Raw genomic sequence first — 17,500 nt, 5'->3', positions numbered from 1 at the left:
TTCTCTCTCTCTCTCACTCACTCACTCTCTCTCTCTCACTCTCTCTCTCTCTCTCTCTCTTCTGTTCTTTTTTCAAAAAAATGTGTCTCCCAGCATTCACAATTTTCCCCTCGTTCTGGTCTTATGACCCTCCATGTTTGTTTTCATTCAGGTGAAATCTACATATACAGGCATGTGGCTTAGCGGTTAAGGTGTTGCACTCATGATTGCGAGATTGTGGTTTCAATTCCCAGACTGGGTGTTGCATTGTGTTCTTGAGCAAAGCATTTCATTTCCAGTTGCTCTGAGATCATTTCGACATCAGACATGTGGCAGCTTTGCACTTGTACAGGTAATGTCAATCTGATGGAGACAGTGAGCTTATGTCTACACAAACATCTGATCACTATAAACAAATCATCTGTGTGGTTGTTTGTTAAGAAATTGTCAAACCCTCATACATCATTTAACGATGGGAGAGTCCATCATATATATGTATATATGTGTGTGTATATATATATATATATATATATATATATATATATATATATTATGTATATTTATATATATATATATATGTGGCACCTTGGGCAAGTGTCTTCTACTATAGCCTCGGGCTGACCAAAGCCTTGTGAGTGGATTTGGTAGACGGAAACTGAAAGAAGCCTGTATATATATATATAATATATATATATATATGTTGTTTTCTCTCTCTCTCTCTTCTCTCTCTCTCTCTCTCTCTCTCTTCTCTCTCTCTCTCTTTCTTCTATTTTTCTTTTTTCAAACAAATGTTTCTCCCAGCATTCACGATTTTTCCCTCGTTCTGGTCTTATGACCCTCCATGCGTGTTTTTATTCGGTTTCCTTGTATGCCTCCACTGCCATGTTTTTGTTCCCAACTTTGACCTTCCATAAATCCTAAATTTCATTTTAGAATTTATGGGAGCAACTGTCTTTGAAGACTCATATTGTCATTGAATGTTCAAAACAAGAAGTAGATAGACAGCTGACAACTGATGACGGGTCTCTTCTCTATGTTGTCCTGTTTTCCATTTTTCTCATTGCTTTGGTGACATCCTGTAGGCCAAAATAGACTAAGTAACTGGGTGCAGCCCCTGGCCTTGCCAGTTCCTGTCAAGCCATCTAACCCATGCCAGCATGGGAAACAGATGTTAAAAGTTGATAATGATGATCACAAACACATACACACACACACACACACACACACACACACACATACCTACTTTATTTGTGGATTAACAGTGCTGCAAGTGATTTCATGTAGTAAGAATTTTTACAATTTTCAAGTGATTCATTTAAAAGTGCTGGTAATTGCCTCAGTTTTGGAGGATCTCATCCAAAATGAAAGCCATTACCATTATCTTGAAGGAGATTGCATGATGACTGGGAAAATTCTTTCCACATAAAATAATTGGTAGCACCGTTAATCCATAAATAAAAAATATTTATCCTACAAATGCAGTTTTGAACATACACTTTCTCTGTTCAATATTATTCCATGTGTGTGTGTGTGTGTCTGTCTGTGTGCGTGCGATGCAAACACACGTGCGTGCATGTGTGCATGCATAAAGCATAAAAAGAAAACAAAATTAACCAATTTAGCAGATCAAAGTTTTAGTTTTCGTTGGTTTAGGCGAAGAGAAGTGTGTAGGGGGAATACTTCTGCTAATTTTTTCAGGTCTTCTGACATTGGTCACAACGACATAGTTGATGTTTGAATATCTACAAGTTGATGTCATCAAGAAAAATATAAAGGGGATGGGATTTTTATAGGGTTCACATTTGGAGGCCTAAGAGGGGGAGGACACAGTATGAATAACAACAGCAGTAATGATGGGCTGTGTCATGTCATCTTGGATTGAGGTGATATACAACTAGTGAACTAAGAAGAGCAAAGGCAACAGCAGCACCAACAGAAGAAGCAGAGTGAAAAGATAGCACTTGTTTGAGGGTTGCAGGTTGAAGTGAGTCAGTAAATGGATCATTGTAAATCTAATGGATGGTTTTTATTTGAATGTGTTAGGGGTTGTTTCAGGGTGTTTAGCAGCAACACCTTACTAGATACATGTACCTTACTGTTGTAGGTCTTACTGGAACTTTGCAGGAGGGCAGCCATTGAACTGACTAGTATTTTCTGCTATCCAATTATTAACCCTTAGTACACTGCATTTTCTCTAGAATTGTTTTCCCTGCCCCTGCCCTGTTACCACAAGGGAGAGAACTTATATGGTGACATGATGCGCCTACAGTATGCTAAAGGTTAATGCAGAGCAATGGTTTTCCACCACTTTTTTGCCTATGGACCCCTTTGATTCCTACTATTTTATTCTGCTAGAATACCACTGGGTATTGAACTCATGACCTAACAATCATAAGCCGAATACCTTAACCACTCAGTCACATGCCTTCACTGACGTAAATTAGATTGTTTGACATGAAATGTCATATTTGAAAGGTAACAATAAAATGTTTCAGAAGTGTTAGAGAACTGATTTATTTAATCAAAGTCCATGAGGCCTACCTCCAGTGTCAACCATAAAGCCACCTTTTATAGAAATGTTTTAGTTTCTCCAGCTACTTTTTTCCCTATTTTCTTGACTTGTAAAAACTCATAAGGCCAGTTACCCAGTTTCATTGATGTAAAAGTGACTCTAATCACACCATTCCCTTTCTATTGCAGGATTCAAGGCCAACAATTTTGAGAGGGGTGGGAGCAAGTTGATTACATTGACCTCAGTACCTCACTGGTACTTTATTCTACTGACCCGGAAGGATGAAAGGCAAAGTTGACCTCAGCAGGATTTGAACTCAGAAAAATAAAGACCTGAAATAAATGCCATCAAGCATTTTATCCAACACACTAACAATTCTGCCAGCTCACCATCTTTCTCTAGATATTGGAAACCATGTTTTTTTACTGGAATTGCTCCAACACAGGTGAATGACTTGAAAGACCAGTAATTATGGCTTTTGAACATGTAAGCAATGTGAAGAGACATGTCTTGGACAAGTCTTTTGGCTACCTGCTGGCTAAAGAGTGATGCATATTTGCTGTGAGGTATAATTAGCATAAAATGAGTGGAGTTCAGCTGGCTGAAGCATATAAGAATGTGGAGATTGATATTGGTTTGACAGTGATCTTATGTACCAGGAAGGCACAGACAGTTTGGTAAAGGCTGAGTTTGAATGTGAGAATGAAATCATGAATAAACTCTTTTTACTCTTTTACTTGTTTCAGTCATTTGACTGTGGCCATGCTGGAGCACCGCCTTTAGTCGAGCAAATTGACCCCAGGACTTATTCTTTGTAAGCCTAGTACTTATTCTATCGGTCTCTTTTGCCGAACCAATAGGTTACGGGGACATAACACACCAGTATTGGTTGTCAAGCAATGTTGTGGGGTCAAACACAGACACACAAATGTATACACACACACATACATACACATATATATATATATATATATATATATATATATATATATATTATATATATATATATACATATATATGATGGGCTTCTTTCAGTTTCCATTTACCAAATCCACTCACAAGACTTTGGTCAGCCCGAGCGTATAGTAGAAGATACTTGTCCAAGATGCCACACAGTGGGACTGAACCCGGAACGATGTAGTTGGTAAGCAAGCTACTTACCACACAGCCACTCCTGGAGTATCCATTTGTGTGTCAATCAGAGAGATATGCTGGTGACTATAATGAATCAGAATGGCTAAAGATTTGGGTCACAAAGACTAACTGAGCATTGAAATCACCAAGTCATAGTTTCTATGGCTGGATGCCCTACCTAAAGACAACCACACAGAGTGTACCAAGTGCCTTTTATGTGCCACCAGTATAGGTATCTCTAAAGTGCCATTGACATGGGTGCCTTTAATGTGTCACCAGTTCAGGTACCTATAATGTGTCACTGGCATGGGTGTCTTTTACATGTCACCGGCATTGGCCATGATTTCACTAAGCTTGACATGTCTTCTCAAGCACAGCAAATCGCCAACAGTCTCGATTATTTGGCCATTGCCTCTTTGCAAATAACCCAGCTGGATGAGAGTAGTCACAAGTGTGCTTCACAAAACCCTGAGCTTGTTGAGATATCACTCACAAGCTGAAGAAAAAGAAGAGGATATAGATATATATTTATGTTTAACCCTCTCAGCCCAAATCAAAGAGAGACAACAAGTGTTTTTTTTTTTATTTCTTTACTGCCCACAGAGGGGACAAACAAGGACAGACAAACGGATTAAGTTGATTATATCGACCCCAGTGCATAACTGGTACTTAGTTAATTGACCCCAAAAGGATGAAAGGCAAAGTCGACCTCAGCGGAATTTGAACTCAGAAGCGGCAGATGAAATACCTATTTCTTTACTACCCACAAGGGGCTAAACACAGAGAGGACAAACAGATTAAGTCGATTATATCAACCCCAGTGCATAACTGGTACTTATTTAATCAACCCCAAAAGGATGAAAGGCAAATGCGACCATGGCAGAATTTGAACTCAGAACAAAGCAGCAGACGAAATACCTATTTCTTTCCTACCAACAAGGGGCTAAACACAGAGGGGACAAACAAGGACAGACACATGGATTAAGTCGATTACATCGACCCCTGTGTGTAACTGGAACTTATTTAATCGACCCCGAAAGGAGGAAAGGCAAAGTCGACCTCGGCAGAATTTGAACTCAGAATGTAGCAGCAGACGAAATACCGCTAAGCATTTCGCTTGGCATGCTAACATTTCTGCTAGCAAGTGTTTGTAGCTGAACTCCACACCAAGCACACAAAGAAAAGAATGTCACAAATAAAGATAAATATTTCATTGAAAGCTACTTAACAGCAACATCCCAAAATTGAGGATATTAAATGGAAATGGTAATGTATTAATCTAATACTAATATTCCATCACCAGTACCATTAGCTGATTAAGAATCATGTCTCATTTGAGACACATCATTATCATTTTACATTTGAAATAATCAGCTGACTTCAAGTTATCCTGTGAATATTTTTGATCAAACCTGTTGATCTTTACCAGAATCTTCTAGAATTTCTTGCACCTCATCACTTGTAACAAATTACAATTTTATTTTTCCTTCCTGGAAATGTTCAGATGTAGTGAACCTCATGGTTGAAAAAAAAACTGAAAAATAATTTCTTAAGACAACCCTTTAAATATTATCATGTATAAGTAAACACTTGTTAAACAGTTTTATACTTCACTGACAACCTCTCCTTATTTTGACTGAATGGATTTTAAAATGGGATTTACCAATTCACATTATATTAGGAAATCAACTATTAATCATGTTAGACACAGGCATGGCTGTGTGGTAAGAACACATCATTCCATATTCAGTCACACTGCATGGCACCATGGGCAAATGTCTTGGACCAACCAAATCCTTGTGATGGATTGGTTGACGAAAGCTGAAAGAAGTCAATCATATATTTACATATATTTGTGTGTGTATGTGTGTGTGTGGTGTGTGTGTGTGTGTGTGTGTGTGTGTGTGTGTGTGTGTGTGTGTGTGTGTGTGCATGTGTCTTTGTGTCTACATTTGTCCCCAACCACTGCTTGACAACTTGTGTTGGTTTGTTTGCATCCCTTAGCAGTTTGGTAAAAAGAGACTGACAGAATAAGTGTCAGGCCTAAAGAAAAAGTACTGGGATCAATTTATGCAGCTAAAATTTCTTCAAGGTTGTGCCCCAGCATGGCCACAATCTAATGATGTAAACGAGTAAAAGTAAAAGAATTTTGCTTATTTATTGTCAAACTTCAACCAGCAACTATAAACTGTTACTTTGTTTATACAAAGTAATAAAACATAGGACAAGTTACATAGAGCTTCCTAAAATAAAGCCAAGAGCTTCTGATATTGCAGTTACTCAGTTATCAACATATACATTCCTACCAAACTGGAGCTAGACAACTAAAACTTTAATACGTATCAAACGTTTTAAAATACTTCCCTATATTGAACCAACTAGTTCTACTGTTATGAAGTGGTTTATACAACATGAATAATTTCTAACTAAATTAAATAAATGTAACTGCAGTTTAAATGGGGGAGTATTTTAGTATCTGATAACTCGTGAAAGAAGAGAGTCTAAGAGATCAGGTTTTTTTTATGGTTTCATAACTTTTGAGGGATGTAAAAACACTTTAACTTTTATTGGAACCACCAGACTTAGAGAATAAAACCACAGAAGTGGTTGAATTTTTAGCTCAAAAATCCATTCACAATAACAATATATTCATATTAATAAAACCAAACTAAATATGTTCAAAGCTTGCTTCCTGACCACATGGTTCCAGGATCAGTCTTACAACATGGCACCTTGGGCAAGTGTCTTCTATTGTAGCCCTGGGTCAATCAAAGCTTTGTGAATGGATTTGGTAGACAGAAACTGAAAGGCGGCAAGCTGGCAGAAACGTTAGCACACCAGGCAAAATGCTTAGCAGTATTTCATCTGCCGTTGCATTCTGAGTTAAAATTCTGCCAAGGTCGACTTTGCCTTTCATCCTTTCAGCGTCGATAAGTTAAGTACCAGTTATGCACTGGGGTCAATGTAATGACTTAATCCCTTTGTCTGTCCTTGTTTGTCCCCTCTATGCTTAGCCCCTTGTGGGCAATAAAGAAATAAGAAACTGAAAGAAGCACGTTGTGTGTGTGTGTGTGCGCATGCGTGTGTGCGTGTATGTGTTTTTGTGTCTGTGTTTGTCTCTCCATCACCACTTGACAACCAGTGCTGGAGTGTTTACATACCCCTAAACTTAGCAGTTCAGCAAAAGAGACCAATAGAATAAGTACCAGGCTTTTAAAAATAAGTACTGGGGCGGATAGAGTTGTCTAAAAATTCTTCAAGGCAGTGCCCCAGCATGGCCACAGTCTAATGACTGAAACAAGTAAAAGATAAAATGATACATTAAATTGAATCATTCCTAAATCCAGTTTACTGTAGTAGTAGTAGTAGTAGTAGTAGTAGTAGTAGTAGTAGTAGTAGTAGTAGTAGTAGTGAGCATGCATTGTGATACCACATTGCTGTATCCACCATTTGTTGGTGCTTCTCTAATGCTCCTGGTGGATGACACCTTTGCACCACTCAGGCAAAAAGCCCCCTCCAAACTTTGCGTTTGTTTGGATAATCATTGCCGGTGAGGGTTTTATGAGGTCGGAGGGCAAATCCTATCTCAACCTCCTATAATCACCATTTATGACATGCAGAGGTAACATTGGAGGCTATCCTTTTGGCATGTAGAGGTAATGTTGGGGCTACCCTTTTGACATGCAGAGGTAACGTTGGTGCTATCCTTTTGACATGCAGAGGTAATGTTGGGGCTATCCTTTTGACATGCAGAGGTAATGTTGGGGCTATCCTTTTGGCATGCAGAGGTAATGTTGGGGCTATCCTTTTGACATGCAGAGGTAATGTTGGGGCTATCCTTTTGGCATGCAGAGGTAATGTTGGGGCTATCCTTTTGGCATGCAGAGGTAATGTTGGGGCTATCCTTTTGACATGCAGAGGTAATGTTGGGGCTATCCTTTTGACATGCAGAGGTAACGTTAGGGCTATCCTTTTGACATGCAGAGGTAATGTTGAGGCTATCCTTTTGACATGCAGAGGTAATGTTGGGGCTATCCTTTTGACATGCAGAGGTAATGTTGGGGCTATCCTTTTGACATGTAGAGGTAATGTTGGGGCTATCCTTTTGACATGCAGAGGTAACATTAGGGCTACCCTTTTGACATGCAGAGGTAACGTTGGGGCTATCCTTTTGACATGCAGAGGTAACGTTGGGGGGTACCCTTTTGACATGCAGAGGTAATGTTGGGGCTATCCTTTTGACATGTAGAGGTAATGTTGGGGCTATCCTTTTGACATGCAGAGGTAACATTAGGGCTATCCTTTTGACATGCAGAGGTAACGTTGGGGCTATCCTTTTGACATGTAGAGGTAATGTTGGGGCTATCCTTTTGACATGTAGAGGTAACAGTTGGGGCTATCCTTTTGGCATGCAGAGGTAACGTTGGGGTTATACTTTTGACATGTAGAGGTAATGTTGGGGCTATCCTTTTGACATGTAGAGGTAACATTAGGGCTATCCTTTTGACATGCAGAGGTAACATTGGGGCTATCCTTTTGACATGCAGAGGTAACGTTGGGGGGTACCCTTTTGACATGCAGAGGTAATGTTGGGGCTATCCTTTTGACATGCAGAGGTAACATTGGGGCTATCCTTTTGACATGCAGAGGTAACGTTGGGGCTATCCTTTTGACATGTAGAGGTAATGTTGGGGTTATCCTTTTGACATGCAGAAGTAACATTGGGGCTATTCTGACATGCAGAGGTAACGTTGAGGCTATCCCTTTGACATACTGCCCCACACACACACACAAACACAGTTTACTGTAAATTGTGCCAAATATCAAGAGACAATGATGATGATATCTAAGACATATTGCAATATTTATATTTGTCTCTTGTTTGATATGTTAGTATAGTAATACTACAGAGTTGCTGGGGGTTTGTAGGAAAGCGAGGAAACTAATTCACATTGCTAAAGGATAAGTGCATCAGTTGGTTGATAGTATCGAAGCAGTATTACACAAGAAGATATAGAGCAGCTGTATTGTTAGTAATGCAGCATATAGCAATGTAGATGATATTGTTTAAAGAAGGGAAGATGTAGTAATAGCATAAGATAACATTAGTAGTAATTAGAGTGTCTAGTTAACAGTGTGATACTGTTGTAGTGAAGGCAACATAGTGGAATATATAATTTAGTATTAATTATAGTATGTGGTAGAGGAGTGAAAGAATACAATAGTCAATAGTTAACGTAGTAAGTGTTATAGCAGACATGTGTAGAGGAAGAGTTTGGGCAATAATAATAAAACAATTATATATTCTTTTTGCAATAAGAAATAAAGAAAGGAGGAAGGAGAGAAAAGAGAAAGTCGGCAGTATGAATTTGAATGACGATGGGTGGGGAATAAGTGAATTAGAATCAATAATGGTGTTATAATTTTTCCAATAAATCTCTTGCCAGCTTCTCTGATCATACTGTTTCTGTTTCATCTTTCTTTGATTCACTGAAAAATCAGTAAAATTTTATGACATGCTACAGGCAGAAAAATCTATGGAACACCATATCGATTTCAATTGACAAATTGTTAATTGAACATATTTAAATTTTCCCTGATGCTTTACTGTATGTTCATTTGTAGGCTTTGAACATTTACATATATTGCACTTTATATGGACACTAACATTCACTCTAAATGTGGGGTTTGAATAAAAGAAGGAATGGTATTTTTGGTCAGGGACAACAGCAGCAACAGTTTAAAGTTAGTTGCACAGATACATGAATGTGTATACGTATATGCATACATGTATGCATGTGTTTGCTCATGTCTATATGTAAACATGTTTATACACACACACATACACACACAAATATATAAACACAAATATTTATACATACACATATACAGAGAAAGAAAGCGGGTGAGTATCTATGAGCAAGTGATGTATGTAGTTATGTGTTTACACATCAATAACACAATAAAGGACATTGTGTTGCATCTTATTCCTTAATTGTTATTTCCAGAATTTCAATTTTTGATCTTTATTGTCCCTCACACCCCTGTTCATGAATAGGCTTCAAATAACCAACAGAAATAAAAATTCAATTATTAACACACCACAAAATTTTCAACTTCCAGATTTTAATAAGTAGAGCGGGCATACAAGTACTACACTATCGCTGAGATTAACTATGCACTTACAATCTGAAGCAACTGCAGCAATAAAAAGTGAAAGGCCTCTCCATTTGTCTCAATATTTCAACTATTCCAGTTCTTCAATCAACCCTGAGAGAACACCTTCATTCAGGTACTGTGTCCATGGCACACGTGATTCACTGGTTCATCAGTGTGAAGGGACTTTGATTCCCTGTGGTGTTTCTAACTCAGTCAAAGAAACCCCACTGAGCTGATGAATCTGACAAGAGCACAAGCTCTCGTTTATAGGAAACAAGCAAATTATTTGCTAATGCATACAGATATCTGGTTTAATTTAATTATATATATATATATAATTAAATTAAACCAAGGATATAAAATCCTCTTAAAGGGATGTTAGCATCCAAGTTCTCCGGTTTTATCCAGTGTATCAGTGAAAAACCAAAGATGTTAGTTTCACATTGATGGATATGTGTATCTTACCATTTTTGTGTGAGAAAAAGAAAACAGAGAAATTGGTATACAGATATTAATTATTAGCACATATTCAATTCCGAACAATATAAACCCCATTACACCTACAGCTGTTTCTATGCCCAACCAAATATTGTTTAAGCTAACTAATGGATGCTTTTGTTTGTCAACACATTACACACACACAGACAAATGCATTAACAAATTTGCATATACATATACACAAGTAACATTTTTTTTTAAATACATTTGTTGCCGAAACGCACATATTGGAGTCTAACAAGGGCCAAACAACACAATGGAATGTAGCTCTTTTCTATCAAATTCTTCTCCTGACGAAATAAACGATATTCAATATGAAAATGTAATTTAATTTCTTAAATTGAATTGGTTGGGCATAGAAACAATTGTAGGTGCAATGGGTTTGATATTGTTTGGAATTGAAAATGTTCTAATAAATTAATGTCTATGTATCAATTTCTCCATTTTCTTTTTCTCATACAAAAATTATATATATATATATATATATATATTCTCTTTTATTTGTTTCAGTTATTCGACTGTAACCATACTGGAGCACTGCCTTTAGTCAAAGAAATCAACCCCAGGACTTATTCTTTGTAAACCAAGTACTTATTCTATTGGGTTTTTTTTTCTTTTTTGCTGAACTGCCAAAGTATGGGGATGTAAACACACCAACATTAATTGTCAAGCGGTGGCAGGGGAACAAAAACAGACACACACACATATATATGATGGGCTTCTTTCAGTTTCTACCAACCAAATCCACTCACAAGGCTTTGGTTGGCCTAAAGCTATAGTAGAAGATACTTGCCCAAAGTGCCACACAGAGAGATTGAACCCAGAAAACCATGTGGTTGGGAAGCAAGCTTCTTACCACACAGCCATGCCTGTGCCTATATATATATAACTACATTGAAGGAATCTCTACAATGTCACTTGGCTTGCAAGAAATAATGGTCAAATTTCTCTTAAATTATATTCCATGATCTTTAAAAAAAAAAATTGGCAACTCATGTTGAATAATGTTTGAAAGACAAGATAGTCATGTAGTGGAATGCCTTTGATCATGGGTCTGCTTGATCAGAGATGACCAAGGGCTAAAGAACAGCAACAACAACAAAAAGTATATTGTTTAGATTCAAAAAGCATTTCATTATAGTTGTTGCCATCTTAAAAAAAACAACACACATTAGCAGACACACACACACACACACACACACGCACACATGCACACACACACACACACACGTGTACATACATAAAAATGTCAATGATGGCATTTCCTTGAGTGTGTTTAACTTGACTGGTTTAAAGTAGAACTAAATTCAATTTTATCCTCTCTCTCCCTGCCCACCTCTGCCCACAGCATCCTTATTAGAATATGTTTGTTGTCTTCTCCAGCACCAAAACAGAAAACAACATCGACAGCAACAACATAAATATTTATCAAGTGAAGGTGATAGGATCAAATCAGTATTGTTTGAGAGCTTTTTATAAGTTTCTGATTTGATATTTCTTATTTTCTTCTTATCACAATGTGTGTGTGGGTGAGGAAGAAAGAACAAGAGAGGGAAAGAGAAACAGAGAGACAGAGAGAGAGAGAGAGAGAAAAAAACTAAGTGGAGAGTGAAATAAGAGGGAGATAAGACAGGAAATTATAGAGATTCAGGAAAACGAAAATAATTTTATTTTTCCAGGGGAAACCAATTCAATTATAGCCTTAAAGAATCTACCTGAGAAAAAAGTCATTTCAAGGAAATTAGCTGCCACATTGAAGAGTGAGCTGCTGCTGCAAGAGGCAAGATATTGGTTAGAGTGAAGATAGTGAGGAATGGTCTGTGAGATAAAGTTGCTGAGTAGAAGTTCTCTTGCTAATAACAATATCTCATCTGTAACAAGTACTTCAAATCTTTATACTGAAGCAGAACAGATTCTCTGCACTTGCATGTTTTCGTCTAAATTGATGTGATTTTGAGGAAGTTATATAATGTAGTTCAGATAGAATAAAGAAGAAAAAAGAAAAAAAAAACAGAAACAAACTGATTAAAGATGTTTAAACTAATGCTAAAATTTCCTCTATAAAATATCAACTTGGTTTAAACAATTTTTCTGGAAAAGAGTTTAATGTTGGGGAGATATTATGAAAAAAAAATATGATATTGATTTTTATACTTAAGCAGGAAACCATAAATGTGTACTAAAGGAAATAATATTGCATGGCATTAGAACCTTGTTTTAAGGGCAATAACAACCTAAATGGTGTGAGTTAACTTCAAAGAACTAACAAGTTTACTATCATGGCTTTCCATAAACTTCCCTTAGACGATTCTCACAATTTCCAATGTTAAATGACAATACATTAGTGTTAGAAAAACAGTGATTATCACTAGTAAACACCACAGTAACAAACTAAGTTAGTCTTACCAACTTCTAGGAACTGCTACCAGAAACAGTATTAAAAAAAAAACTGAAGCTTTAGGGACACCAATCATTTCTTCAGGCTAAATACATTCCAAGAAAAGAGTTACAGATCATTGTTGAATATATCTAAGGTGTATAATTGTCAAAGTTTCTGTTGGTGTGCAGTGCTGACATTTAAAAGTTTCTTGTGGACAAAGACCATGAAGAGTAAGAGAGTTGTTCCAAGAAAAACAAGTAAATTGCAGAAAATTCTAGTTTCTAATGGAGAATTTATCTGTTTCTTTAAATCTGTCTTTTCATATCTCAAAGAAATATTTCTACAACAGAGAATCACATGGATGAATAGGAAACTTTAGAAATGGAACAATAAACAAAATTATTGATCCAATAAATCGATCGATTGAAACCTATTTTCCTCAAAGTGATTTATATTTGCACATGTCAATCCTATATAGGAGAAAATGACAGCACACTTACAAATAATTACCAACTAATTAACACATGACAGCATTATTAGTAGACAATATTTCATAAGCAAATACTGAACAGAAGGTTACTTAGCATTACTGATTACTTCTTAATGAGAAATTATCAGTTTCAGGAAGGATTGAAATTGATTCTTAAAATGCTTTTGACAATGTGAATTACCCAAATTCTTTAGCTCGCACTCTGTTCGTTACAATGATGAGCATTCCATTTGATCCAATCAAAGGAACAGTCAGCTTGGAGTGGCTGTGTGGTAAGTAGCTTGCTTACCAACCACATGGTTCCAAGTTCAGTCCCACTGTGTGGCACCTTGGGCAAGTGTCTTCTACTATAGCCTCGGGCCAACCAAAGCCTTGTGAGTGGATTTGGTAGATGGAAACTGAAAGAAGACCATCGTATATAGGTATATATATATATATATATATATATATATTATATATATATATATATGTATGTATGTATGTGTGTATTTATGTGTTTGTGTTTGTGTGTCCCCCCCCCCAACATTGCTTCACAACCAATACTGGTGTGTTTATGTCCCCGTAACTTAGCGGTTCGGCAAAAGAGACCAATAGAATAAGTACTAGGCTTACAAAGAATAAGTCCTGGGGTCGATTTGATCAACTAAAGGCAGTGCTCCAGCATGGCCACAGTCAAATGACTGAAACAAGTAAAAGAGTAAAGTGGCTGAGCACTCCACAGAGACATGTAAGCTTAATGTAGTTCTCAGGATGATTCAGCATGACAGAGAATGTAACAAGACTAGCCCTTTTGAATTACAGGTACAATTCATTTTTGCCAGCTGAGGGGAGTGGAACAACATGAATTAAAGGGTCTTGCTCAAGGACACAAAGCACCACTGAGAATCAAACTCACAGTCTTGCAATCATGAACCTGATGCCCTAACCTCTAAGCCATGCACCTTCACAAATTCTAATGAAAAAAGACTCAAGCAAATAACAGTAGAAGCTAAATGGTTCATATAATTTTTAAGTCTCTGTGTATGTCTCTATGTGTGTGTGTATACACAGAGACACACACACACACACCATTCTGACCTCTAAGACCAGTCCCAAAAACCACTGAACCATGAAAGACTAGCTGTGAAACAAAAAAAAAACCTTTCAATTCCACATTGCTCTAATTTTCCCCCACCCCAACCAACCTCCCATATTGTCCCTTAAAATAGCAAACAACCATTAGCTTCACATAAAATATAAAATGCTAAAACAGGTCAGTTCATCTCAAATTCTTTGTAAACTCCTAAATATATCTCCTTCTGTGTGTATATATATCCTCATCATCATCATCATCATGTGCAAGAGAGCATAGTGACAAAAGAGGGGAGGTAGGAAAAGGTTGTCAGCATGCAGTCCCCTTCACACTCAAGCACAGGGATTCATGATTCAGTAAGGATCATGAATTTTTGAGGGGGTGGCAGGATATGTGGTTGATGTGGTGGTATGGGTAAGGGAGATATTCTTTAAACACAAATTGAGTATTTTCGTCTCAGTTAAGAGTGTTATGGCAGGGTGAGTCAGATATGAGAGGGTGGATAATATGTTCTGTAGTAAGGAAATTATGGATGATCATGAGATGTGAAGGTATAGTATGGATACAACAGGTGGATGAGAATTTGTGCAATTATATATGTGGTAAGAAGCTTGCTTCCCAACCTCATGGTTCTAGGTTCAGTTCCACTGTGTGGCACCTTGAGCAAGTTTCTTCTACTATATAGTCTTGGGCCAACCAAAGCCTTATGAGTGAATTTGGTACACAGAAACTGAAAGAAGCCTGTCCTATATATAAATATATAATTATGTGTGTGTGTGTGTGTGTTTGTCCCCCACCATCGTTTGGCAACTAGTGTTGGTGTGTTTTTGTCCCTGTAACTTAGTGGTCTGGTAAAAAGAGAATGATAGAATAAGCACCAGGCTTAACAGAAATGAGTTTGGGGTCAATTCATTCAATTAAAAATTCTTCAAGGTGATGCCCCAGTATGGCTGTAGTCTAAGACTGAGACAAGTAATATATAATTATATATATATATAATATATATATATATATAAATATATATATGAATAAATGAAAGAATGGAGCTGAACGAAGATGTTAACAAAATTCCTTTACTCTCGACACCTGTTTCGAAGACAGCATACTTTTATTCCGAAGGAATAAAGGGTGCATTATGCAATCTTCTCATCAGGAAAGATAAGGAGCCTCTCTCAGCCACAATATATATATATATATATATATATATATATATATATATATATATATATACTACCAAATATGCCTGTTTTTGAACTCCTAATACTTTTCTGCATATGTATATAGATGCTTCCAAACAAACATGATTTTTAATGAACTAATATTTTTATTGAACTTTTTGTCTAATATTTTGTCAGATATTTCCTTGTAAACTGTTTTTAACATTTTCTTGTTATTATCAAAGAATGTATATATATATTGTAATACTTTGTGACAACCAGTACTTAACACAACAAAGCTTATACAAAGTTTTACATTTTACTTTTGACAATCTTTTTCTAAAAAAGTGAAACCGGTCAAGTGAATAAACATCTTTAAAATTGCATCTTCAAACCTTCTTTCATATATATATATATATTTAAGTAGGTGAATGAATTATCCTAGCATGGAAAATTCGTCAGAAAACACGGTTGAAGCGACCTGTCAAGGGTAGAAACTCCGGGTTCTTGTGTGGAAATTTGTGTGTTTTTTATATGAATAAATGAAAGAATGGAGTCGAACGAAGCTGTTAACAAAATTCCTTTACTCTCGACACCTGATTCGAAGACAGCATACTTTTATTCCGAAGGAATAAAGGGTGCATTATGCAATCTTCTCATCAGGAAAGATAAGGAGCCTCTCTCAGCCACAAGACGAACAAAAAATTTTGTGGCTGAGAGAGGCTCCTTATCTTTCCTGATGAGAAGATTGCATAATGCACCTTTTATTCCTTTGGAATAAAAGTATGCTGTCTTCGAAACAGGTGTCGAGAGTAAAGGAATTTTGTTAACATCTTCGTTCAGCTCCATTCTTTCATTTATTCATATATATATTTATATATATACTAGCAGTATCGCCCGGCGTTGCTCGGGTTTGTAAGGGAAATAACTATATAATCATTTTTAGAGAGTTATAGCCAAAAAATATCAAAAAATGCATTAAAAATGGAGAAAATATGATGGTAAATTTTTTTTTAAATCGTTGACTCATCGTAGACATTTTTAGAGAGTTACTTCCCTTATATAATAGCGAAAAAATGCATTAAAATGGAAAAAAAACGATAGTAAATTTTTGTTTAAATCGTAGACTCATGTAGACGCTTTCTTAGCCATTTCTGTTTTGGTGTCTTCAAGCCATGAAGTCGTTGTTCTAAAAGAACACTGGTCTCCTTGACAACGCATTACGACGTTGATTTCCTTACACTCCCTTCCCCACAGGTGCAGGTGTGAGCGTGGACGCCAACTCCGCCGCCATCAACACACGAAAAATTATGCATTAAAATGGAATAAAAAATGATGTTAAATTATTTTTAAAATCGTAGACTCATCGTAGATGCGCGCTAATATTCAGACGGGCTCGATATGAATCACGACTATAAGCTACCCGAATTTGGTTAAACTGTACCGCAAAATGTGGGAGTAGTTAGGAATCTAAATCGAAGGGGACAGACACTCACACAACTACAGTTTTATATATATAGATATACATAGCGCAGTAGTGGTGAGATATGACAGCAAAGAAAAGCATACATTCACTCTCTGCATGCAATTAGACTCGGAAAGTTCGTGAGGAACCCATTGACCCAATTTGCTGACTTTTCCGATAGCACACAGGTGTCAATGAATGGTTGAATGACCAAATCCAAGCTTCTCTGCTAGTTCCTCAACAGTTACGATGATATTTTGTTCCACCAGGGTTTTCAGGATGTCCTTGTCGAGTTCTACAGATCTTTCAGGATGAGGCTCGTCTTCTAGGCTGTAGTTTATGGCTCGGGATTTCTGGAACCACCATTGACACTGCCTTACGCTTATTGTCCAATCCCCATATACTGCATTAATATTTCTTGTACTTTGCACACATTTATATTCTGTTATTCTTTTATATGTTTCAGCCTTGAGGTTGTGGCCATGCTGGATCATGTGTGTGTGTGTGTGTGTGTGTGTCTATCTGTCTGTCTGTATGTATATATGTATATGTATGTGTGTGAACAATAATATTTTCAACAGATGTGTTGCAAATGTATCTGATTGTTCTCAAGCTTCAATACTGTGTGTGTGTATGTGTGTGTGTGTATGTATG

The 17,500-nt window shown here is 36.9% G+C and overlaps 1 protein-coding gene and 1 long non-coding RNA gene across 5 annotated transcripts in view; one reads left to right on the top strand and one right to left on the bottom strand.

Annotated features, from left to right (window-relative positions):
• The window catches only part of LOC115217708 (unconventional myosin-X), a 560,656-nt gene that overhangs the window by 399,212 nt on the left and 143,944 nt on the right, over positions 1 to 17,500 (bottom strand). The gene's annotated exons all lie outside the window — the stretch shown is intronic.
• LOC118765474 overlaps positions 324 to 17,500 on the top strand; it is a 20,972-nt gene continuing 3,795 nt past the window's right edge. The window contains exons 1-2 of the long non-coding RNA XR_005001341.1: positions 324 to 482; positions 3,161 to 3,163. This is a non-coding gene — a long non-coding RNA (uncharacterized LOC118765474). The remainder of the gene's footprint in view (positions 483 to 3,160; positions 3,164 to 17,500) is intronic.

Source organism: Octopus sinensis, linkage group LG11 (assembly GCF_006345805.1).
Source record: "Octopus sinensis linkage group LG11, ASM634580v1, whole genome shotgun sequence".
Classification (NCBI taxonomy): domain Eukaryota; kingdom Metazoa; phylum Mollusca; class Cephalopoda; order Octopoda; family Octopodidae; genus Octopus; species Octopus sinensis.
Note: the sequence above shows the minus strand (reverse complement) of the source record. Positions and strands in the feature narration are given on the sequence as shown.